Consider the following 25,938-nt stretch of genomic DNA (forward strand, 5'->3'; position numbering starts at 1 on the left):
TGCCAATGCAGATGGACAGTTTGAAATTTCCTGCTTTGATGAGAAATCTTCTGGACACATTGTGGCCTATGGGCTGAAGATGGATGCCCCAACGTTACAGAAGAATTTCGGGTGACTGTCCAGGCAGTAAGATGTCTCTTTGTCAATCCTAGTGATTATATATTATCCTTCTGTGGTCTTTGATCGAGTTGAAGACAGATAGTTGTAGTTATAGTTTTCCTTAGTTATGATAAAAGATAAGCTACATAGAACTTTAGACTCACAAGGATGGGATGGATGATATTTTCTTTAAATCTTGCTAAATGTTGATAGACAAAATATTGTAACTGTATTCTTACTTGATAACTGTTCTGTTATATATGATTTGACTATGTTAAAGTTAAGACCTTTCTTTTTGTTTAAACAGAAAAGAGGAGATGTTGGGGAAGTCCTGTGTATATGTCAATAAAGCACTGTCTGGCCAATAGGAATCTAGATAGGTGGGGCTAGGAATCCAGGAGGATTCTGGGAAGGAGAAACACAGGAGAGTTCGAGATGTAACGCCATGGGGTAGGAAGCCCGGAACTATTCTCCGGTAAGAGACATACTTAGATTAACAATTATGGGGTAATTACTTAAGTCAGAGCTAGCCAGTAAGAAACAAGCAAGGCCAACAGCTTCATAATTAACACAGCGTCTTGTGTGTTTATTTGGGGACTACAAAGTGGCAGAGCCCAGGCAACTGGCGGGAGATAAACCAAAGCGGCTAGCAAAGAAAAAGCTTCTCGTAACAGACACTTACTTAATGGGGAAAAAATAATGAGCTGGAGGCATAACTCATCAAAGTCAGATGGTCACACGCTACAAAGATTTAGAGGTCATGTCTTCAAAATACTGTAGACACCATTGTGCTGTGTACCTCTATGTAGATTTGACACAAGCTAAAGTCATCTGAGATGAGGAAATCTCAATTGATCAGGTTTGTAGACCAGACTGTAAGGCATTTTCTTAATTAGTGATTAATGGAGGAGGGCCCAGCCCACTGTGGGTAGTGCTAGCCCATGGTGGGTGGTACCATCCCTGGGCTGGTGGTTCTTGGTTCTATTAGAAAGTAGGCTGAGCAAGCCATGAGGAGCAAGCCAGTAAGCAGCATCCTCCATGCCCTCTGTATCAGTTCCTGTCTCCAGGTTCAACCCTTGCTTGAGTTCCTGTCCTGACTCCCTTTGAATCTGACCGGTCTCCTACCAGTCTTGTATTTTAATCATGATATTTCAGCACAGCAACAGAAACCCTAACTAAGGTAAACACTGTGAATGAGAAAAGAAAATCACTAGGTGAACAGAGAAAGGCCTTTATGGAACTCCTTCTATTAAGACATGAGCTTAATCATTTCATGAAATTCTTTTTTATCGAGTTATTTACTGAGCTCTTACAGGTCCTTGCAAACACTTTTCAACCCTCCTTTGAACATCTTAGGTTATGATTTGAGTGTGAAATGTCCCCATAGAAAGGTGTGTTGGAATACCTGATCCCCAGCCATGCTGCTACTTTGGGACATAGAACCTTGGCTCTGCAGGCGGGCCCCCATGCCTATCTTCTCTCTTATTCCTGTACTGCTGTGATATAAGTTTCTGATGCAATATTTTTTAAATTTTATTCATTATTATGTAATAACAACCTTTTTCTTTGTTTTACTTATTTATAGCACTAATGTAAAAGTTTTAATCATTCAAGGATGTAGTTTATATTTCACTTTTCTGTTTACTCATTCATGATTCTTTCATTAAAAAATCTCAAGGGAAAGAAATTTTAAGGATTAGCAATCATATAAAAAATTCACAGTGAAGTAAAAATTTACTGCATGGCTGCTTACATTCATTTTGCCTTTAAACATATACTGTTCGTAATGGGATTTCAATAATATGTTTTATGTATCAGCAATAATTTCCCATAGGAATAGTGCTACAAAAGTAGTATAGGAAAATAAAAACTACAGGGACAAAAGCTATTGAAATTTTGTAATGTTAAGTTAAGATCATGTCTGTAGATTAAAAGGCCAGTGGCAATGTTTCCTATAATTATTTACTGGTTAATGCTAAGTGTTTTTCAATTATTTCTTTCTCATGATTTATTTAATTAACCTCTATTTCCTCAACCTCCTTCTTGCCAGGTATTTGTTTATAGTGAAAAGCCACTAATTCCGGCCCCATTTTAGCCCAAGACATCAGAATTTCTCTTTTGTTATTGCTGACCATAGCAGTGATAACTTTGAGACATTATCTTACTATATACCCCTGTTTGGCCTGAAGTTGGCCTCTGAGTTTTAAATACTAGAATTACTGTAGGTGTGTGTTGTCTATGTCTGGCTGGCTTTTGGAATATCGTATGGAGACTATGTTCATTTCTCTGTGGAAACTTCCACCTTTACAGTATAGCAAAAGTATTCTATCTTACACTTCTCACTGGATCACTATCTCCATTAACAGGGATTACAACTCTTTCTTATTCATGTCTCTCCTATTTCTGTAGCATTGCTTGGTACACAATCTAGAATATTTGTTGACTGTATGAAAGAATGAGCACCAAAAGGATTTGGAGATGACCTTTATTGATTGTGACTTTGCCGAGATGTACCAGGTTCTGAGTTCAATCTCCAACATTGCAAAAAATTACTTAAGTTTCTCACCTCAGGAATATCACATCTAAATGATAAATAAGATAAAGCCAAAGACTGATGCTTAAAGGACAAGAATTTACGTTTCTAAAAGAAGGAGTTCCCAACATTTTTCCAATAAAAATCCAGTAGAGGGCTTGCCTAGATCATTGGTTCTCAAACTGCAGTTCATGACCCTGTTAGGGACAAAAGACAGATTCACAGGGGTTACAAAGTCCATCTACATATCAGGTATTTACATTATGATTCGTAACAGCAGCAAAATTACAGTTATGAAGTAGCAACAAAAATAATTTTATCATTGAGGATCACCATAACATGAGGAACTGTATTAAATGGTCACAGCATTGGGAAGATTGAAAACTACTGGCCTTATACACGGTTCTGAGTCCAATCTCCAACACTGCAAAAAAATTAATTAATTAAGTTGCTCACCTCAGTAAAATAACATCAAAAGGATAAAGAGAGATAAAGCCAAAAACTGATGCATGTCATTGGTCCTTGAAAACTACATATGTAATCAGGCTTCCATGTGTGTGGATTCCATTCCCATGAACTCAGTCAACCATGAAAATATCCAGTGGATATCCAGAAAAAAAAGTGTCTGAATAAGTAGACTTCTTTTTCATGGGTATATCCTAAAATACAACAAAAATACCATTTACATATTTTTCACATTGAGTCATGTCTGATACATAATATAGACATGATTTAAAGTATGCCAAGGGTTGTGTGTCAATTGTATACAAATGCTATGCCATTTTATGTAAAGAACTTGAGTATCTACATATTTTGATATCTACAAGAGATCCTGTAATCAATCTCACACATAAACTGAAGGATAATAGAATATTAACTTCAAAACCAAATATTTTATTTCAAATTATGGAAAGGCCACACAGTGATGTAAATATTACATGCGAAATTCACAACTTTCTAGGACAAAAATCTATAAGAGAAGGAACTCTCAATGCCCTTCCAGTAAAAATCATCAAGTTCAGCACTTCTACCTAACCATTTTCAGTATCCAGACTTTTACTGTATTTCTTCTTCTTTTACATCTTTGTACTAATAATGGTTATCTTCTAACCAGCACATTGTATAATGCTTCCTGTTTGGGCCCTAGATAATTAATTCCTCTGTCTATAGTATTCTATGATCTGCTCCATTTGTAACACACACACACACACACACACACACACACACACTTGTAAAATTCACCTAAGAGAATGTGTAGCTACCATTATTTGCTTTTCTACCAAAAGTTATTGTCAATATTTTTCAAAAATCTATTCTTGACTGGCATAAATGGTTTCATTTTGTCATTATAGTCAAAACTACTAAAGTTGTACAAAATCTGAAATTGCTTTTTGTACATTCAGCATTGTAAGTAGTTCATAATATTTTACTACTATTCCATTCAAATCATTTGCAAATTATGAATTTCTGCCTTCTTTTTCAGGCCAGATATGTTTTAACTATTTTCTTTCCTTGTGCTATTAGAATTGAACCTCAGAGGAAGAACTGTTGGGAGATTACCCTTCCCCAACAAGAAATTCTCAGCTCTCAGGAATAAAGGGAAAAAAATCTTTAATCAGCACATAGCTGTAGCTTCTATGTATTGCTTAAAGGGACCCAATGTGGTACTGTGAAAGAAAATGGCCCCTAATGGGAATGGCACTATTATGAGGTGTGGCCTTTATGGGGTAGGTGTGGCCTCGGTAGAAGAAATGTGTCACAATGGGGGTGAGTTTTGAGGTCTTCTTTGCACAACCTTCGCTCCTTGTGACACTCAGTTCACTTCCTGTTCCCTGATGATCAAGATGTATCTCCTTCTCAACTCTCAGCTCCTTCTCCAGCATCTAGTCTGCCTATATGCCACCATGTCTCACCATGGTGATGATGGACTAAACCTCTGAAACTGTAAGTGAGCCCAATTAGATGCTTTCCTTTATAAAAGTTGCTGTGGTCATGTTGTCTCTTCATAACTGAAATCCTAACTAAGACACCTAGCCATGATCAGAAATCGTTCACGGTTTATAGTTCATATAGGCTTAGACATCATCATAATCATTTTTCCCAGAGGTAAGCATGTGTTACAGAAGTTGAAATTTTCAGGTTTCTTTTTTTTTTTTTTTTTTTTTTTTTTTTTTTTGGTTTTTCGAGACAGGGTTTCTCTGTGGCTTTGGAGGCTGTCCTGGAACTCGCTCGGTAGTCCAGGCTGGTCTCGAACTCACAGAGATCCGCCTGCCTCTGCCTCCCGAGTGCTGGGATTAAAGGTGTGCGCCACCAACGCCCGGCTCGAAATTTTCAGGTTTCTAGTTAAGACAGTTTATCTTTATCAAACAAAAACATGCTGTCTAAGTGGATATTGGTGGTGGTGGAAGAGGCCCAGCAAGCAAGTGTGTAGCATCTGTGTTCCAGAGCAGAGATGGGGTTCCTTACTCTGTTTTTCTATTACTGTGTATTAGTAAATTCATTCTACTACTTTTCTCTTTCTTTTTTTTAAAGCTTGTTGTTATTATCTACCCCTTATCAGATTGAGACTCTCCAATGTGGATTTAGCTCACAGCACTCCTGGATAAGCAAGCTGGTTATCTTTGCCTTTTTCTGGGAAGAAGGGTGGAAGCAAGGGGCTAGCTCTAACTCACTCTTACACAATCCACTGGGGGAGGGGCATTCCCCTGAAAGACTCTACATTACAGATAGGTCTTAGGCCTTGTTTCTTGTTCTGATACCTGTTGAGGCCCTAAAGAAATGTGTTTGGAAAGGAAATCATTTCTGTTTCTCAATCCACTGTGGTGATATGTGATTTATGATTTATTAAAGCTTGCCTGAATATCAGAGAAGCAAAGCAGCCAGCCACTAGCTCTTACCTCTACCCAGGCTGAAGCAATCCTGCCCTGTATTGGATAGAGACTAAATCCCTAAAACTGACTTTGCTTTTTTTATACCTCTCAAATCCTGGGATTAAAGGTGTGTGATCCCAAGTGCTGAGATCACCTTTTGCGAGCTGTTATCCTTTAGGACTGGATCAATTTTGTGGCCTTGAACTAACAGAGATCCTGTCTTCTGAGTCCTGGGATTAAAGGTGTGTTCCACCACTGCCTAGCTCAATGGCTAGCTAGTATGGCTGCTGGGATTAAAAATATGTATCACCACTACCTGGCTTTGTGGCTTGTGGCTAGCTCTGCTTTCTGTACCCTTGGGCAAGCTTTATTAAATTATAAACAATGTATCACCGCAATGTGTCTTTCTAGTTTGCTTACTTCACTCAGAAAAGTGGCACAGGTTTATTATTTCTTTTGTCAGGTTATTGGTGTACTTAAGAAAATTCTGTTAAACATCTTTAGTTAAAAATGGTCACTTTCATAATAGCTTCTATCTAGGCTCTTAGTAAAACAGTCAAGTGAGTTTTATAACAAAATAATAGAGGCACATCACTCACTTTTCTGTATATGTTCTTGAAGTACAGCTAGTTTTCTAGAGATCTTTTTTGTTTTGCTTTTTTTTTTGTTTTGAGTCAGGGTCTCACTATGTAGCTAAGGCTGGCCTGGAACTCATGGAGATCTCCCTGCCTCTGCCTCTCAAGTGCTGGGATTAAAGGTGTATGCCACCCCAACCAGTTTTCTAAGACGTTTGTTTTAAGACAATATCTCATTGTGTAGCCCAGCCTTGCTTTGAATTCCTGATCCTACATGGTCTACAATCAATTAAGAAAATGTAGAAATTGGGGGGGATATGCATTACATGCTAAAAGTCATGTCTTAGTGAAAATCCATTTTTAATGAAAAAAATGACTTCTGTGATGACACATGTCACTTCAGTAAATTACACACAGGCTTCTTGTCTTCTTTCATTGTGGGCTTAGCTGTGATTTGATTTTAGTTTTGTTTCTTTGACAATCTTGCCAGAATAGGTTTGACCTCATAATTCTTCTTCTTCCACCTTCCAAGTGATGGAATTACAGGCTTGTGCCACCATACCTAGTTCACACATCAAAGTCTGAACCCAGAACACCTACACAAAGCTCATCATGGTTGGTTGTTACTTCTAAAATTACACAATGACGCTCCTCCTCTTCTCAGAGATTACATTTATTCTTTGGTAACCTGTTTTAGATTTAAGTTTCTAAAATGCAAAATAAGAAACCCATAGCTCTTTTCTGAAAAGATTTTTGTGCAAAGCAAAAGTGAGATCGTTCAGTTATATAATTTGGTTAATTGGAAAGGTGTTTACATATTTTTAGAACAATGAGATGTTTTTAAACTTTTATTTCTAACTTACTGTGTGACCATTTGTTGCTTATTTGCTTTTTTTCCTTAATTGAGTATTTGCTGAAGAAAATGAGGGTTTTTGATTCCTATTTATTTATGGATTAGCTTGGCTCACAAATTTATAAAAGTAGCATGGTTCTTAAATTAAATGACATCATAAATAATCTTAACTTCTGAATAGATTACATTGTCTTAAAACAAACAAAATATGTCAGTTTCCGCAAACAAGAATTCTTTTCTTATAGCCATGATGTCCAGAATTAACTAACATATGGGCAAAGCATAAAAGTAAGTAACAATTTAGAGAGATATCAAATAGATTTTCACAATCATATCAGGAGAGTGCTTTAGAGTTTAATATTTGTGTTTATATGTCAGCAACATCTACTGTTAGGCTTCTGTAAACAACAAATAAATTATTTCCTAATCTGAAAGTATAAACCAGTACCATTGGCCCTCTGTGTCTGGGTAGGATTAGATGGAGGGTCCTATGAACATCGAAATCTGAGGGTGCTCAAGCCCCTATATGTGATGGTGTGCCATTCTATATAACCTACTCACGCACCTATATACCTTAAATCATCTCCATATTTCTTCTAGTACCAAGTTATAAGAAAATTCTCTAGAAAGTAGGTATATTACTGAATTGTTTAAGGAATCACAAAAAAATCTGTAGAAATACCTAGTCCCTTGTTTTTTTTTTTAATATTTTTCAGTACTATAATAGCTTGAAAGATAAATGTCCCCCAGAGTTTCTGTCATTTGAATGTTTGGTTCCCAGTTGATGGCCCTGTTTGGAAAGGCTGAAAGAAGTGTATCACTCTCTCTGTTCCCTGTTTGGTAAATAACATCTTCTTGTCACAACTGTCCTTGTGGGCAACTGTTAGTAACAATTTTGAAATTCCCCTAGCCCTTACATCAGTGAATCCAAAGGTTACCTACTCTTACCCAATCCTGAACAGCCAAGGCATGTACCATCCTGCTTATGGTTTTTTCCTTTTAAAAAAAAATCCCTTACAATTGAGGCCAGGCACCCTTTTCCTGCAGCTGCTGTGCCAGTTTGCTGGACAGGGTCCCTGCTGAGGCTTGTAACACTAAACCTTATACATTTGCATCAGTGAGTCGGCTCCTTGGTGGTCTCTTTCGGGGTGTCACGAAGTTGGCATAACACTTTCAACTGACCCTGCCTCCATGGCCTGGTGCTTATTGCAATGCTCCCCATGTGATGGTGTTGGACTCTGACTCCATGGAACTATAAACCCAAAATAAACTCCTCCTTCTATTAGGTGTCTTCTATACTTTGTCATGATGTTCTATTACAGCAATAGAAAAGTACCCAAGAACTTGGATTGAATATTTTAAAAAAGAAAAGTAAGTGAGTGAAGTACAGACAACATTTTCCCCCAAATATTGTCAGGATGCAACGAGTCCTTGAAAGCTAGCCTAAGTTATGAAGTGCTGGATCTAATGCTTTCCCTTACAGGCTGTGCAGATTGAATGGTACATCAACAACTAGCACAGTGCCTGGCACAGAGCTGTTATTCAGGAACAGCTGAATTCTGAAACATACTTTGGGATTTACCACATTGGCAGTTACCGCTGAACACACTGTTACTGTGTGACTTCTAACATGGCTCTTCTTCACGATGGCACTTCCCACCTGGCTCTATTCTGCCTGACCATTGGCCAAAACAGTTTTATTCATCTACCAATAAAAGCAACACATATTCACAGTATACAGAAGGATGAATATTCCACATCACAGGGCAGGAACAGGATGTCTAGTGAGTCCCAGCGAAGGCCTAGTGTTGATGATGTAGCAGAGAACCAGGGCCTTGAACCTGACTAATGATTCTTTGCTATGAACGCCTGCATGTAAAAATGTGTGGATAAAGGGATTTAATGCATGACTCACTGTGTCAAACAGCAGCTTCCATGATGACATTTTCTTTTTCTCCCTTTTCTTCTTTTTTTTCCTGTTAAATTTTATTATGTTTTATTCTGGAGTGGGACATAGAGGGGACCAGGAGGCATGAAAGACACAAAACATAAATAAAAATAAAGTTTAAAAAAGAACTGTGCATAGCAAACAGGAGCAGTATATTTGCAAATGGTGTATAATAAATGCTGCACTGTGTATATAATAAAGGCCACACGATGTATATAACAAATGCTGCAGTGCACAGCTATTTCCTCCAAACTGAAACTTTTCTTCCTGGAGGGAGGAGGGAAGCTCATAAAACCCAGAAAGGTAACAAGCATCCCAGCCTCAGGATGCTCACAAAACTTACAAGGCCAGGAGCCTCAGGAAGTTACAAGACTAAGAGGTCCTGCCCCTCATTCATATAATCAGTGAAGCTCTGAGAGAGAGGAGACACTTCTGTGGAGCTGTCTGCGAGTTGTAAAGGGAGCCCCATCTATTCAACTTTTCTGAGTTGTCATGTGTGCTGATATAGGCTTTTTGGGGATGGCTGCCATTGAGGCACCCATGCTCAACTGGTTAGTTCACCAAGCTAGTCTTGAATAAAACTGCTTCCCTTGTCTGCTGTTGGTGCCCTAGCAGGGGTTATTAGATGTTTATGCAGGACTCCACAGAAAAATCCACCAACATGCACAGAGCACTAATAGATATAAAATACCGGCTTTACTCTTTCAAATGACAGCTTGCACTGTGTATAATCAAAGTGCACAGTAAGTTGGGTACCAAAGAAGTAACTACAGTTAGCATAGCCATCATTTTATGTGGTTACGGATAATTTTTGCCTTATTTTCTGGCAAGAGAAGTCAAAGTTTAGTAATTTATCATGGATCCCATACACAGTATGATCTTATTATAATCATATTCTCTGGAAGATTTTTAAGAGGATACAAAAATAGTTGTCTTTGTTACTCGCTGCAGTCACAAAGCCATAAGAATGTACTGACCAGTGCTAAAAAGTAAAACAACATTCTGAATAGAGGAGTATGACTAAAAATTAGAAATATGACTGAAATATTCTTTCAAGGTTTGAAACAGAACTTGTAGATGTTAACGTAGAATATTTCCTATGGCTTTCAACAAAACTACAAGGAATTTCACAATGGCTAAAAAAATTAAGGTTAAATGACAAAATCTAAGAGATATATATCTGACCAACAGAATTTTCAGGAACAGAAAAACTTATGAAAAAAATCTAAGACATAATTAAAGAAAAAATACAACAAAATGAAAAATATAAATATCCACATACAAAATGCCTGAAATAATGAATTGAAAACAAAAAATCATACAAAGCACAATGGAGTTTACCAAGGTGAAAAACTCTGAAGAGAAAGTAACTTTCAAGTTTGAAATATAAGCACAAACTATCAATTAACTGTAGGAGTAGAAAAAAAGACATTTTCATATAATTACATGCTCAAAATGTTTACTTTTTAGAAAGCAATGGAAGATGTTCTCTGCAAATTGAGGTAGCCAATCGTATAATATATAATTACATGAGGCATATACATGGCAAAAATGAAATAGAAAAATATATGCATATAGACACAATATATTATTTATTGGGTGTGTTATACATATGCTGCAGAAAAATTCAAGCCAAGCCAATTAACATCCATCACCTCATGGTTTTCTCTTTCCTGTTGTGCTCTAGACCTATGAAAGTTTCATATTATTCTATTTTAGTATCAACACAACTTCAATGATATTCCAAGCTTCATTATTTAGACTATTGTCTTCTAGCAATTTTTTGTTTTCTTTCTAATACGATCTAAAGAATTGTTGCCAGGAAAAGTGGTATACACCTGTAATCCCAGAAATTAGAAAATAGAGTCAGGAAGATCAAGGGTTCAAAGCCAGCCTCAGCTATATTGCAAGCTCAATGCTAGCCTGGACTGCCCAAAAAAAGGGGGGTCTGTGTTCTTAGATGTAGCATTTTTTTCTCTACAGACGAATCTGCATTTGTTACAGCACAGACTTCCCAAGGAGAATCCTGTATGTAACCCTTTCTAACTGGCTCTCTGCATGTGTGCCCCTTGGTTCATATTCCAAATACCGAGAATATGAATGGTGAATCCTGGACATAGACTGTCTAATTCATGTAGATGTGTCACATGGTAGAGAGTTTTTTTTTTCAGCTTCATCATGTCAGATGTGGTTTCTGTTGGAAGTCCTTTAGACAAAGCTGTTGTCTTATTCCACCAAACCAGTGGTTCTCAACCTTCCTGATGCTGTGACTCTTTAATACACTTCCTCATGTTGCGGTGGCCCCCAACCACGAAGTTATTTCATTGCTACCTCATAACTGAAATTTTGCTACTATTATGAATTGTAGTGTAAATATCTGATATGCAGTATATATAATATGCGACCACTGGCTGAGAACAACTGTACCATACGAACCTTTCCCAATACTTGACAAACTATTTCTTTCCAAAGCTTTATTGGGATTTAATAGTCATAAAATCTGCACACACTTAATGCAAGCATCTTGGTGAGTTTGGGTACACATAGTTTCATGGGACTAATCCTGTCATGTTGTACCTAGGATACTATCACATTAAATGATCATCAACTTCCCTTGATGCCTGCCTACTGAAGAAGCTCCTGGCCTTTGGAAGTTGTATTTCTTTGTATTAATTAATTAAGTGACTTCGACAATGTAAATAAAAAAATAAAACATAGAGAAAATTGGTCTCAAACCAAAACAGAGAGAAAGAGAACAAATACTTGCTGGGAAGTATGCACACAGACCAGAACGAGAGAACTACCTGTCTTTTCCAGTTTTGAGACTTGACTTTGTACCCTGAATGTCTTTCTATGAGATTCCCCTTTAGTCTGAAGATACATAATAGTTTTCCTTGATCTAGTTGGAGGGAAATGCTAGCTTTCAAATATGGTACTTTTGACAAAGGAATTGAAATTTTTAAAAGCCTGAAACCTACCAGATCCTACAGTGGTAGACTGTGGTAAATTCCCCCAACATAGTGCTTGTTCTGTAAGTTTGTTAGCAACTAGCTAATTTTAGCTAAATTTCCTTAATTGAATGTACATGGATCTGCATGTTCAAATATAAAACATCTCTTGTAAAAAGTCAATAGCACCTTTTATTTCTTTCATCACCTTGAACTGAACCTAGGATCTCAGACATGTTAGACAAATATCTACCACTGACATACATCCCTAGTCCTATTTTTACTTTTGAGATATTCTCATTAAATGGTACAAATTAAACGTGAACTTGAAAACTTCCTTCCTTAACTTCCTAAGTAGCAGAATTATAGGCCTGTGGCATCAGGCATGGCTCATTTCTACCTACATGAAGAAAACTATACAATGCCTGAAGATGTTCATTGAGAGTAACTATGAGAATGCAGTGACTTTTGCTTTGCCAATTGAATTTCACTCACTAATTCTAATGGTGGAATGAGTAAAGAAGTCTTAGAAGTTCAAAAATGATAATGGAAATGGTATGGGAGGAAGATGAAAAAATATGTTAAACCTCACACCATTAGGGCTGGCAAGGCGGCTCAGTGGGTAAAGGTACTTGCTGCAGAGACTGACAACTGAGTTAGACCCCCCCAGAAACCACATGGCAAGAGTCAACAAACTCCTGACAGATGTCCTCTGATCTCCATATGTGTGCCAGAGTTTACACACACACACATAAGACAGACAGCCAGACAGACGATAGATTAAAAAAGCTAGCACATAGCTGGGTTTGGTGGCCAACATACCTTTAATCCCAGCACTTGGTTGATATTAGATCTATCATATTGACTTTTGTTTCTTGCTTGTCTGCTTCTGTAGTGCTGGGGATGGAACCTAAGGCCTTGCTTGTGCTGCAGAAACACTCTGTCACTGAACAGGATGCCTGTGCTAGACATCTTTTTTGTTGTTGTTTGTGTGTTTGTTCGAGACTTGTATTGCTTTGGAACCTGTCCTAGAATTTGCTCTGTAGACCAGACTGGCCTCGAACTCACAGAGATCCACCTGTCTCTGCCTCCCAAGTGTTGGAATTAAAGATGTGTGCTACCACTGCCTGGCTTAATAAAATACTTTTAAATTAAATAAAATATCTGAGTTCAAATATTTTAAAAATAGTATAGGCATTTATTATTATAATTATGCTGTAATTATCATTAACTACAACAAATGCAAACATAGCTGTTTTAGCTAATGAAAAATAATTTATTCTGTCAATACTTCATTATTTTTTCTTAGCTTAATAAGTTGAGAAAGATGCTTGTAATTCATAATATATTTGACAATGTCGTTAATCCTCTGTAATTTTTATACTAATTAGTGATCTCAAAGTATGCCATTTTCCCAAATTGGTAATCAAATAATGTTTCATGTGAGGCTGGAGAGATTGTTCAATGTTAGGAGTACTAGCTCTGCAGTCGTGAGTACCAGAGTATGGATCCCAACATAAGCTTCCAAAGGGGCTGTGGCAGGAGCATCACCTGGGTGTGTTGGTTTTCAGTCTAGCTGAGAAGGTACAAGGCCTAGGTTCAGGAGGAGACCCTACCTTAAAAGAAGTGTCCAAGAGTGATAGAACATCCAATAATGTCTTCTGGCCTCGATACACAGATGTATGCACGTAGATATGTGCATGTAGAAAGACAGATGAGCTGAGCAATGGTGGCAGACGCCTTTATTCCCAGCACTCGGGAAACAGAGGCAGACAGATCTCTGTGAGTTTGAGGCTGGCCTAGTCTACAAGGTGAGTTTCAGGACAGCAAGAGCTACAGAATGAAGCCCTGTCTCAAAAACCAAAACAAAAAATGAGAGAAAGAAAAGAAAAAAGTCAGATGGATGAATTGATGGATAGATGATAGATCTTCACGAATGTTTTATATATACCTCTCTTACCAGTTAGCCTGCATCTATTAAACAGATCTGAAGAATGGAATAGAGATCTGAGGATGTAGCCCAGTTGGAAGAGTACCTGTTTAGCATGCATGAAGCCCTGAGTTTTTTCTCCAGCATTACATAAAACTAGATACAATGACTCGTGTTTGCAATACCAGCATTTGTGATACTGAGGCAGGAGGATTGGAAGTTTAAAGTAATCTTTGGTTACACAGTGAGCTTGAGACCATCCTGAGCTACATGATATCCTGTCTCAAAAAAAATTAAACAGTGAAAAAAATTGAATAAAATTCTCATCAAGAAAACACTTTGCCATCAATTACTTTGTTTCAGAAGAGAGCAGACAATCTCAAGGGCTTGTGATTAAAAATTAAATGACAACTAGGATTTTGCCCTTCTTGATTCAATATCTTGCTGTTTGGTTTCCTGCAGAACCAAAGCATATAATTAATCTTGATAGTTGAGAGCTTACAATTGCCTCTCTTTACTTTATGTTGGGCTCTTTCCTTTGAATAATGCAAATGAGTAATTTTATATGGATTTTAAAAAAACAGCCAATAGAGCAGAACCATAAATAAGCTTCTATGAACTTGTGTCCTGTGTGTAGTCGTTCCTACAGCAGTAGCCATGATTTATGATAGGACTGTATACTTTGCATAAGTCTTCAGAGGCTAGGTAACCACAGTGATGGGAATTAAAAAGGAGTCTGCAAGTCTTAACATTACTTGACAACCACTCTGAAGACTAACAGAAGTTTCTAAAATCCCTGCTAATTTCTAGTGGTGCTCACAAAGAATTTAACCTCCTGAATGACCTTCTAGGACAGCATTAATGTGAAACTTTTCTTACAATTAAACACAGTTACTATGTATACCCACCAGATGCTGTTATCAGACAGTTGTGATGGGAGGAGGAAAGTCCACAACTTGGAACTGGTTGGCTTTTTAAACCAAAGATTTAATCTTTATATTTACTTGAAACTGATTCTCGAGGAAAAAAATCCAAAAATTAAAATTCTGACACCTAATAGTTAGGCTTTGAATAGGAGAAAAATGTAATAATTTGCAGCTAATTGTTAAAGAGTTTAAAATTTTACTATTGAGTATGTACATTTTTATTTCAGAACATTGGGGAATTTCAGAAAAATATCTCCTGTGGTTAAGAATACCAGCATAAGTAATAACTTCCTTTTAAATAGCTAAATGAATGCCTAAAAAAGTTGAACTTGGCCCTTAATAATCTATTTGTAAATATAAACCCCCAAAGTATAACTTTCTTTCTTAGAATGTCTTTACTTTTTAATAGTAGGAATATAAACTTTCAATATTGATTTATTTTCATTTAACCCCCAAACAGTTGGTTTTTTTTTTTTTTTGGTTTTACGAGACAGGGTTTCTCTGTATTGTTTCGGAAGCTATCGGTCCAGCCCGGCCTCGAACTCACAGAGATCTGCCTGCCTCTGCCTCCCGAGTGCTGGGATTAAAGGCGTGCGCCACCACTGCCCGGCCAGTTTTTCATATAATTATATCAACTATAATTATGTTGACAATTATTCTTCACCTGAAAACACATTTGGGGGCTGTTCTCAAGGCAAGAAGATAACACTGCATCATCTGATAATTACATAATCACAGTGTATTTGCAGGGACACCAGAGGAACTGAAGTAACAAGCCGACTTCCAGAGCCCAGTGCTGGACAGCAGCCATGCTGTGACGATCACTTCTAGTTCATGATCCAGGGAAGCTTATACAGTACCGGAACCCTCCTGTTACAATTTTCTGAATCAACTAACTGCACATTCTCCCATTTTAAAGCAAGATAATTAATAAAGGGACCATCGCCTTTTAAAACCAAATATCAAAAAGAAAACTACATAAGTATTCTTTAAAAAAACCCACAAATATTAATGTAATTTTTGCAAGTTTTGGAAACAAGGTAACTACCTAAAACACATTGATTGGTTGTATTTACTATTAATATGTAACTGCTTCAAGGCATAACAGATAATGCTGTTCTGACCAGAACCAACTGGCCATCAGTTTCTTTCTAATTTTAGAATTAAGATTTCTCTGTATCTAGAGAAAGCATAAGTTGTAATTTCAGCTATGTTTTTTCTGTACTTATTTCTGTAGTTGAACAGTTAGGATTGAAAAAATAAGTAAATGCTAAATATTTCCATATTTGTCTCTATGTATTATCATGTATTCTGATTTTCCTATTTTATAGTTCCCCTTGCTGAAAAATGCCAACCCATTTTCATCCCTCTAATTTTCTTGACATGTTTGAATAAGTTGTCCTGTTTTTGCTTTTAAAAGTGTTGATTCTGTTGTGCAGTTCTTGGAAACAATGAGAGAAGAATTAGGAGAGAGATAAGCCAGATTGCCTTATATTGGAGATGACGAGGTCCTTTCCTGAAGAAGACTATGAATGCCAAAAGAATGGAGGGTCCAAAAGCTAAAGATGAATCCAGTCTTGCTTTGAAGAAGTTGAAGGGCAGTGGGAAGATAAGCACTTGGCATGCGTTTGCGCTGCTGTGTGATGCCAGCATTTAGGAGAGTGACAGGGAGGGTTTACAGAAAGCTTGCATGTTGGGACTGAAGGTCCTCCATGGTGTTTGTGAGAAATACTTGCAAATCAAACAACTTTCAAACCTCTAAAAATATTGTGGGGCCTTTTTGTTTGTCTGTACTCTGATTCCACAGTGCACTCAGGCTGACTTCCAAAGGAAAGCCACAAGGCCCAACTTGACATGGGTTGCAAAGCACATTACTGTTCATCATTCTGCAACTTCAGAGAAAATTAGTTCTCATTTTCAGATTCTTCCTCGATTTTCTGTGAGTGATTACGTAGTAAAACAAGCATAACATAATGCCAGTTTACCACTCTAGAGATGGTGGGTCCTGGGAGAAGGAGCCAATAAATAAGATGGACTAAAGTCTGGTGAAGCAGCCAACTTTAGCTTCGCACAATTTGTACTCTGAGGGCTAAGAAGAGTCATATGAGTAAAGTGTACCATCACAAAAACAGGCTGCCTTCAGCGAAAAGCATATTTTTACAAAGACGCCTATAAATAAATAAAGAATAGTTTGAAGTAAACTCACGCCTATCTGCAACACCTGGGAGGGCATGAATGCACATTCCAAGAACAGGTCCATGGTTTTTGAAGAAACTGAAGTCACAAGACTACTGTCTTGTTTTCTTGGAGCTTTCTCTCAAGCACCCAGAAAGCTCACATGACTCCATCGCAGACCTTGTTCCAACAACGCTACTGTGTAGCATAGGAAGCAGTTTGGATTTGGTCACAAGTATCCAACAGCTAGGCATTTAAAACCAAGTTGTGCTGCTGCGCAAATGCAAACAGACTGTGGTATGACTGGTGCTCTAAACGTATAATTTACATCTACTGAACCCATACTCTGTGCCAAGGCTTCTAAGCATCTGGCTTCATTAACTGTCTTGATAGATCCACCAGAACCTTATGATGTACAAGCACTCTCTGCAGTCTATTTCCAGAGGCTCAACAGTAGATAACATGCTCAGGGTTTTAAGCCACCAGCTGGTAGTCAAGGGATCTAGATTCAAAGGCAGGCACTGTGGTCCTTGCGCCTAAACCTTTCATTCTCTATATTGTCTGGTTTCCTAGATCAAGGTTTATGTTTAATTTACATTAAATTTTAAACAAATACTGTATTAGTTTACCAAATAGAAGCAGCTGCCTCAGTTTCCTTTCTATCACTGTGAGAAAACACCATGACCAAAGGAATTTCTGGAAGAAAGGGTTCATCTAGGGCTTTTGGTTAGAGTCCGTGACCATTATTGTGGGAAGGAGAGCAGCCAGCAGGCAGGCTTGGCCCCGGAGCAGTAGCTAACAGCCCACATGTCACCTACAAACATGAGATGGAGTTAAAGCTAACTAAGTTTTTAAACCTCAAAGCCATATACATCCAACAAGGCCATGTCTCCTAATCCTTCCAAGACAGTTTAATACAAGTTTAGGAAACCATTCTTCTATCAGCCACCATACCTGTCATCCCAGGATCTGGGAGGCAGAGACAGAAAGAGCACACGTTCAAAGATCTCCTGAACCACATAGCAAGGCCCCCGTTGATGTAATTAATATTGACAACGATAAGAATAAGCTAAAAATAATTATTTTTATATTGGAAATAGATATTTTTTCATGCACTATATTCTGATCACAGTTTCCCTTCCATCTCCTCCCAATTCCTCCCACCCCCTTACCCATTCAACTCCATTCCTTCTTTATCTCTCTTTAGAAAACAAGCAGGAAAACAAACAAACCAGAACATATATAGCCAAGCAAACAAAGAAAAGGAAAAGAAACAACAACAAAGTGAAAAACAAAGAAAAAACATGAGATGCACATGCACACACTGACACACACAGACATACATAGACATACACACACAGAAAATTCATAAAAACCCCAAATCAGAAACAATAATATCTAATCAAAAGACCAGTAATATAAGAAAAGAAAAATACCCAGACAAAGCATACTGAGTCAAAAAAAATAAAAAAGAAAAAATCCTCCCCAAATACCACTGAGTTCATTTTGAGTTGGCCATCTACTGCTGGGCATGGGTTGCCCTTGAGTGTGATTTGTAAACACATTGAGAAGCCATTTGAGAAAACCCACTTTTCCTTTGTGAGTGATTTTTAATTAGAAATAACTTCTTGGTAAGTGGTAGAAAACCAAGTCCACTTACCCCTCTCAGTACTGGAATCCCATCTGCCTTAGACCTATGAAGGTCCTGAGCATGAGACCACCATCTCTGAGTTCATACTGTCTTGGGTCCTATTGTGTCTAGAAGGCACTGCTTCCTTGGTGTCTCCTGTCCCTACTGACTTTTAATTGCAAAGGAAAACAGCTGAAAAGTAATGTTGATCCTACAACAGTGTGCTCTAGTGGGTGTCATGAATATGCTTCCCTGGTCTGCTGACTCACTTTGTTCTCTGAGCAGAAATACCTATGTTATCAATGGTGTGACCCACTATAGAAAACAGCAAAGTCAAAGGTATCAGTTGATATTGCTTCCCAAAAGAAGGAAGAAAGTAATGTGTTGGGATATTTCAGACTTAAAGGTAAGACTTGAGAGATTGCTTCTAGAAACATGGGTTTTCTGGCCATGCGTGGTATAAAAGATGAAGTCTGTCTTCAGAGAGCATTGATAAGGACAAATAGATGTACAAAGATGTAATAAATATTTAACATATGAATCTTATATTTAACATAAATCGCATGTATTTGGGGACACAGACTGATGACTCTGTTGCTTCTAGCGAAGCTTATTTCAGATATCTTTATTGATGCTCAGAAGCCATTTAAACACCCAAACACTGTGAATTCTAGGGACACATGAAGAATGACAACCTTTAAATAGAAACTGAATACAGTGAACCATGCCTGTGGCTCTGGTACTGGAATGGTTAAGGCAGGGGGCTTAGGATTTCAAGGCCAGTCTGGTCTGTATATTAAGGACCTACTTACAAAACCATTGTTTTCATAAAGAAAAATATACAGTATGGAAATGTAGAAATGATCCTGGGCACCAGTCTGTGAACAGACATAGCCAGTGATCACCATGGCAACAAGCCTGATGGGACTAGTCATGGTATTAAGAGAATTGTCCTGGAGTGACCAGGACTAAAGCTTTAGCAAGATTGTATCTGTGTTGGTGAATACAGGCAGTCACTTTTGTAGTAAATTGATTTTACTGTGGGAGAACCTAGGAAGTAAGTTCAAAGTGTAGTCATTTTAAGCGTGACCTAAAAGGTGTAAAAGCTTTGGGAGAATTCTAAGGTGTTCTTGTAATCACCTAAGCCAGGCTAACTTCCCAAACTGCTAACTGTAGCACTCTATAGTATGCCAGAAACGTGGAATGTAAGCTCCAAAATTTTGTCATGCATAGATGCATTAATCAGTCTGCAAAGCTCTTTGGTTTACTCTGAAAGTATTTTCTACTTGTTTTATGAGAATTTTTTTCAGTGTAGAAGTGGCTTTGTTAGGGAAGACCTTCAGAAAAAAAGATCCCACTTGGGGAGCTTGATGCCACCACCATATTCACGCCTGCAGTGAATAAATCCTCAGCGCAAAGTATATTTGTTATTCTACACACCCGCCTCGTTGGGGCTCTTTTGATGTTGTTGTTTTTATATTTCCGTGGAGAATAAGGGGAAACTTGACCTGTGTGTTCCAAATGAGGTAAGAGGATTGTGGATGGGACTCACTGAGGGCCCACAATTCCTTCCCAGAAGAGAGCAATCAAAGGGGCTGGAACAAATTCAGCGCCCTGATATTAGCAGAGCCCAACTGTGGAGACCATGCTGGTAGTGTAGCGCAAACCCGCACCTCTAAAACATCAAACCACTTCAAAAATTAATCTCACCTTCAAGCAGAGGGCAGGAACCGTAGAAGTCATATCAGGATATTGTTTGCCACCGTTTTTAAATAGAATAAAGACATCATGAAACTTTTCTCTGGTTTTTCTGTAACTCCAGAACTTCTCCCTCCTTAACGAGTTTCAGTAACCAGACTAGCTCAAGATAAGCAAAGTACCTATACCTTTGATGAAGCCTGGAGTAGTACCAGACCTACCCGACTTTTTATTAAAATGCTGCAAAGTGTGTCATCATTTATGTTTGGAAGTGTAGGGCTGAAACAACAGTGGTTGTTTAAAAAGCTCACTAATCATATGTAACTTTGGAAGGATGTAGAGTTTTCAAGCTAGAGGCAAAAAAGTCCATTATCACAGAACTCTACTTCAAGAAAGGAAGGAAGGAAGGAAAAAGAAAGGTCAGGTAGTGGTGCCATGTATGCCTTTAAACTAAGCACTCAGATTGTGGGAAGGGGCTCAGAGGCAGGTGGATCTGTGTGAGTTCAAGGCCAGCCTGGTCTGCAGAGCAAGTTCTCAGGACAGGCTCCAAAGCTACACAGAGAAACCCTACCTTTTTTTGTTTTGTTTTGTTTTTTGGTTTTTGATTTTTGGTTTTTGAGACAGGGTTTTTCTGTATTGTTTTGGAGGCTGTCCTGGAACTTGCTCTGTAGACCAGGCTGGCCTCAAACTCACAGAGATCCACCTGCCTCTGCCTCCCGAGTGCTGGGAGTAAAGGCGTGTACCACCACCACCCGGCAAGAAACCCTATCTTGAAAAAGCAAAAAAAAAAAAAAAAAAAGAAAGAAAGAAAGAATGAATGAATGAATAAAAAAGCTGTCCTGTTATTAATAATGTGGGCTTAGCATGGAACCTCTAAAAACTTTACTGTGTACCATCCTTTTATGCCTCAGAAACTTTTACATAATCTTGCATATGTAAATATGTAAAAAACGTACACAGATGAAACATTTGCTGCCATTAAATTATAGAGAAAGTTATTTTAAAACAGTTTGAGCATACATATAATTTTACATTTATTAAAGATAAGAACAAATTTACATATGAATAGAATGGTTATGCTTGCTCATTTTTACATAAAAATTGAATATTGCCCAAATGTCTGATGCCACAGGATGAACATTTTTGCCATTTTTATGGTTGATCAATATTTTGATTTTATAAACACCAGCGTTAAGAATGTGACTTTGTATAAATACATAGTACAACATAGCAGAAGTATATTTAAGCCTATTTCAGAAATATTTGGAAACCCTGTTCTCATTCTGAGCCAAAATTCACTTAAGCATTTTTTTCTGAAACTGGAGTCAGCCACTCAAACTGCAATTTTTAAAATCAAGCATTCTAACACAATGCCAAATCGTACATACTGATTTGCCACTAACCTGCTGAGAAAGTATGAAGTCTTTGTTTTCCTTAATTAAACCACCATGCTTCTGTAAGAGCAGAAAACTTTCGGCACGCAGTTTAAGAGAAACTAGAGGGATCACATACACTGATCTGCAGGACCAGAGGAGGCTGCCATGGAGTGCAGTCGCCCAGGGGAACTGCCAGAAGAGGACTTCCCTTCCTTCACTCACCAGAATCCCAGGAACACTGAGTCTGTAGAGAGACACCAACACTCTTAACAATTGACACGTCATTAAAAACGTACCTGAAAAGGTTATGCTCAAACAAATCTTAAAGCTAGGCATGGTGGTACACATTTGTGATCCTAGCACCAGGAGGCTAGAGTGGGAAGATAGTGAGTTCAAGGCCAACCTGGAATAGATAGATAGCCTGCCTGCCCCCATACACACACAGAATGTAAGACAAGTGTGTATAATATGACATGCTGGGTGGGTACCAAGAAGTCAACAGAGTAGTAGAAAAAACTTCAGACCTGAATGAAGACGGTATATTTTTATAGACCTTAATAATGTATACATGTTGGTTCATTAATTATATCAAAAGTGCCATACTGATATATGATATGAGCAATAAAGGAAACTAGCTGTATGTAAAGTATATTGTAACTTTCTAGGCTACCTTTGCTAATATTTTGTTAATATAATGCCCTTTCCAAAATAGTTCACTAGAAAAAACACATGTTACTATGTGTGTCTCATTCACTTCCCTACTTTTGTAGCAGCTATTTCTAAATTAATTTAGTTTTTTTCAACACTTTGTTAAATTAAGAGTTTAAATTTTAAGTAAATTTAATGATTTTAATTATGAAATGATTATGTAGCTGATGAAAATACAGAGGTATGTAACTATATAGTTCATTTCTTCCAGGTAGCTATCAACAGTCAGGAATATATCCTCCTACTCTCTATATATTTATAAAACATGTATAAATATAATGTATTTTAGTGGAGTGGAGTGCATACATTATGCAATTTTCATTTGTCACTTTATGTCACACTGTGAATGAGTACTTTTCTAATGGACCCAGGGCCCGGAGGCTGCCTGCCTCTGAGGAGACAACGACTCTCCTGTACTTTTCTAAATAAGTGCATAGTCTTCCCCTTCTAGATAACTTTAGAACATTCCATGGGTCTATGACCATGCATTCAACCATTTACGGATCCTATTCAGGTTGTGTCTTCCTTAGGGTTGCTATTGCTGTGATGAAACACCACAGCCAAGTGCAATTCAGAGAGAAAGGGGGTTATTTCAGTCACAGTTCCATATAGCAGCTCAAATCAAAAGCAGTGAGGGCAGGAGCTCACACTGGGCAGGAACCTGGAGGCAGGAGCTGATGCAGGGGCCAGGGATGGGTGCTGCTTCCGGCTTATTCCCTAGGGCTTGCTCAGCCTGCTTTCTTCTATATAGAAGCCAGGGCTACCACCTCAGGGTGGCCCCAACCACAATGGACTGGGCCCTCCCCAATCAATTACTAATTAGGCTTGCATTGCCTCTGATTTTGTGGAGGTAGTTTCTCAGTCAAGGTCTCCCCCTCTCAGATGACTAACTTGTGTCAAACTGACATAAAACTTTCCAGACAGGTTGCTTGCAGTTGAGGGGGCAGGAAGGGTCCCTTCAGCTAATTGCTATTGTAATTATCACTACTTGTATTCTCTCTCCAAAAGTTCTGCCTTTTGTGTTTATGTGGCATATGGTTTTCTATAAGAGCTGCATTTAATTTTGTGTAGGCTGTTTACATTTCCTTTCTGTGTCCTCAGTGCTTAGAAACTTTTTGTTTTAACATGGAAAAATCCTCCAGGGTAATCAGCTGTATAAATTGATTCCTATAATTGTATCTAGTAGTTCTATTGCTCTTATTTCAACATTTTCTTTCTTTTGTTTGTTTTGCTATATAGCCTAAGCTAGTCTCAACCTGCCATCCTCCAATCTCAGATTCCAGAGGGCTGGATTATAGGTATTTTCCACCGTGCCGATGTTAATATTTTGATTTGTAATCAATCCTGGATTTAGCCAAAGGTTTGAATTGGGATACAGGTTTTTTGTTTGTTTGTTTGTTTTAAGGCAGACAGTCCATTGCATTAACATTAATTATTAAATAAGCAATTATTTGCTCAAATAACCGACACTACTGTCGTAATACACTGCTTTTGTACATCCCTTCCCATCTGTATGTGAATACTTCATTCCGTTCCACTAACTCATTCTTCACATGACAATGCCTTCTGCAGTTACAGGCTTTCTATAGAAAATCTCAACACCTACTCATTTCTGCATCTAAATTCTTTTTCACATTTGGGATGTTTACTCCTTTCACTGGAAGTTTAAATGTTTGATGCCTTGTTTCATGTAGGTAATTTCCGGGGGAAAGAGGTGACTTCCACAACTGAGGGTGGTTTCTGTGTGTCTTTTCGGGGGCTGAGGCTAACGAGCAACAGCCTCATCTAGCATGGTCATCTCTTTCTCATCCTTCTATCTCTCCCTTACTCCTCTGTGTTCTTCAAAATAACTCTTGCTTTGGCTACCAAGACCTCCCCTCCCCTTTGGGTTTGACAAACTTTACTATTTTATTTAAAAAGCAAACAAAAAAATCAAAGAAAAAATGCTTCATTCTTTAACTTGCCCCATGGCAGCAGCTCTAACTGCTATGAAATGTCATAGATAATCTGGAAAGTTTAATTCCATCACTGGGAAGGTAAGACAGGAGGCTCCCTGGAGATCTCTGGCAGACTCAGTGACTAAGCTTTTTACAGTTGTAATTAGAGAATCTAGCCTCAAAAACATTTGTTTAAACATTTTTTTTGTTGTTTTTCTTTGTTTCTTCGAGACAAGGTTTCTCTGTGTGACTTTGGAGCCTATCCTGGCACTCACTCTGTAGACCAGGCTGGTCTTGAACTCACAGAGATCTGCCTGACTCTGCCTCCCGAGCGCTGGGATTAAAGGTGTGCACCACCAACATCTGGCTCTACTTTTTGTTTTTTACATAAAGCATATGATTAGTTTTTTACAAACATCCCACATATTTAAGACTAGAGTATGTAGGGCTGGTGATATGGCTCAGTCGGTAAGGTATTTACCATTCAAGTCTGGTGACCAGAGTCATAAAGGTGGATGGAGAGAAATGATTCCACAAAGTTGTCCATGATCTCCACACATATGTGCACGAACATGCTTTCACATGCATGTGTTCATACACATACAAATAATAATAATGTAATAATAATACTAATACAAAATTTTAACTAGTGTTTATAAAGTTCTTCCCTGGCAGGCATAAGGACCTGAATTTGGAACCTGAGTCTCTACATAAAAACAAAAGCAATCTGTGTTCAGTGGCATACATCTGTAAACCCATCACTGTGAAGGCAGAGACAGGAGGCTCCTTAGAGTTCTGTGGCCAGGGCTGGAGAGATGGCTCAGCTGTTAGAGGCTGGGCTCACAACCAAAAATGTAAGAGCTCTGTGGCCAGCCAGTCTAGCAGACTCATGAGCTCTAGGTTCAGTGAGAGATCTTGTCTAAGATGAAAAGGGGCAGTGCCTGAGGCAGTCAGCGTTGACCTATGGCTCCTTCACACACACGTGTAACCCTGTGGAATAAGAGAATCTGTTTCTAAATCTATCAAAGGAAGCTTGACACTATTTAAATCGTGCCTATATATAGTCAGTGTCTGCCTTATTTTATAAAATGCTACATTTATAATCATATTCTGATCACTGGCACATAGTCTCCCTGTGTATTTCACTGAAACATAGTGTGGAATACACATTTCTGTGCCAGCATTACACAACTTTACACAGTCAACATTGCACAGCCTGGAGTTTCCAACTCTTCAACCATTTGTCACCGTATGCTCCCTCTGGCTCCTCTTATGCCTGCTATGGTTTTGCCTTACCCTTTGCTGTCTTCTCTTCATCTTTCTGAAACATGTGGTACTAGAGTATTTCCCAGAGTGGAGAGTCCTGACTTCATTTCAAGAATCAGTATTTCGCACAGCTCCAAGTAAGGACGTTTTACAGTTGTGGCCTTTTTTATATTCACTAACTAACTAACTAACTAACTAACTAACCAACTTGCTTACTTTATTTATTTTGTTCACAGTTTCTTTCCATTTCTTTAGCATGAGCAATTATCTTTTCCTCCCGCATCTCTTCCTTCCTAATGGTAGCCTCTAAGTTGTTTGACCACATTTTACCTTCTTATTTCTAATGAACGTCATCAAACTATTTCCCTGTTATTACATCAGCACAAAATAACAGCATCACTTCCAAAAAGTTTGTTAAGATGCCCTCCGTGACAGGATAGCATTTCTAAAGTATTTTAATGGTAAC

At 38.1% G+C, this 25,938-nt stretch overlaps 1 long non-coding RNA gene across 1 annotated transcript; it reads left to right on the forward strand.

The window, feature by feature from the left end:
- Positions 1-4,418: 4,418 nt before the first annotated feature.
- Positions 4,419-16,362, forward strand: LOC121144461. Its single transcript, XR_005881817.1, has 3 exons — positions 4,419-4,576; positions 15,432-15,722; positions 16,122-16,362. It is a non-coding gene; the product is annotated as an uncharacterized LOC121144461 (long non-coding RNA).
- Positions 16,363-25,938: the final 9,576 nt, after the last annotated feature.

This window comes from Mesocricetus auratus, unplaced genomic scaffold (assembly GCF_017639785.1).
Source record: "Mesocricetus auratus isolate SY011 unplaced genomic scaffold, BCM_Maur_2.0 Super-Scaffold_100018, whole genome shotgun sequence".
Classification (NCBI taxonomy): domain Eukaryota; kingdom Metazoa; phylum Chordata; class Mammalia; order Rodentia; family Cricetidae; genus Mesocricetus; species Mesocricetus auratus.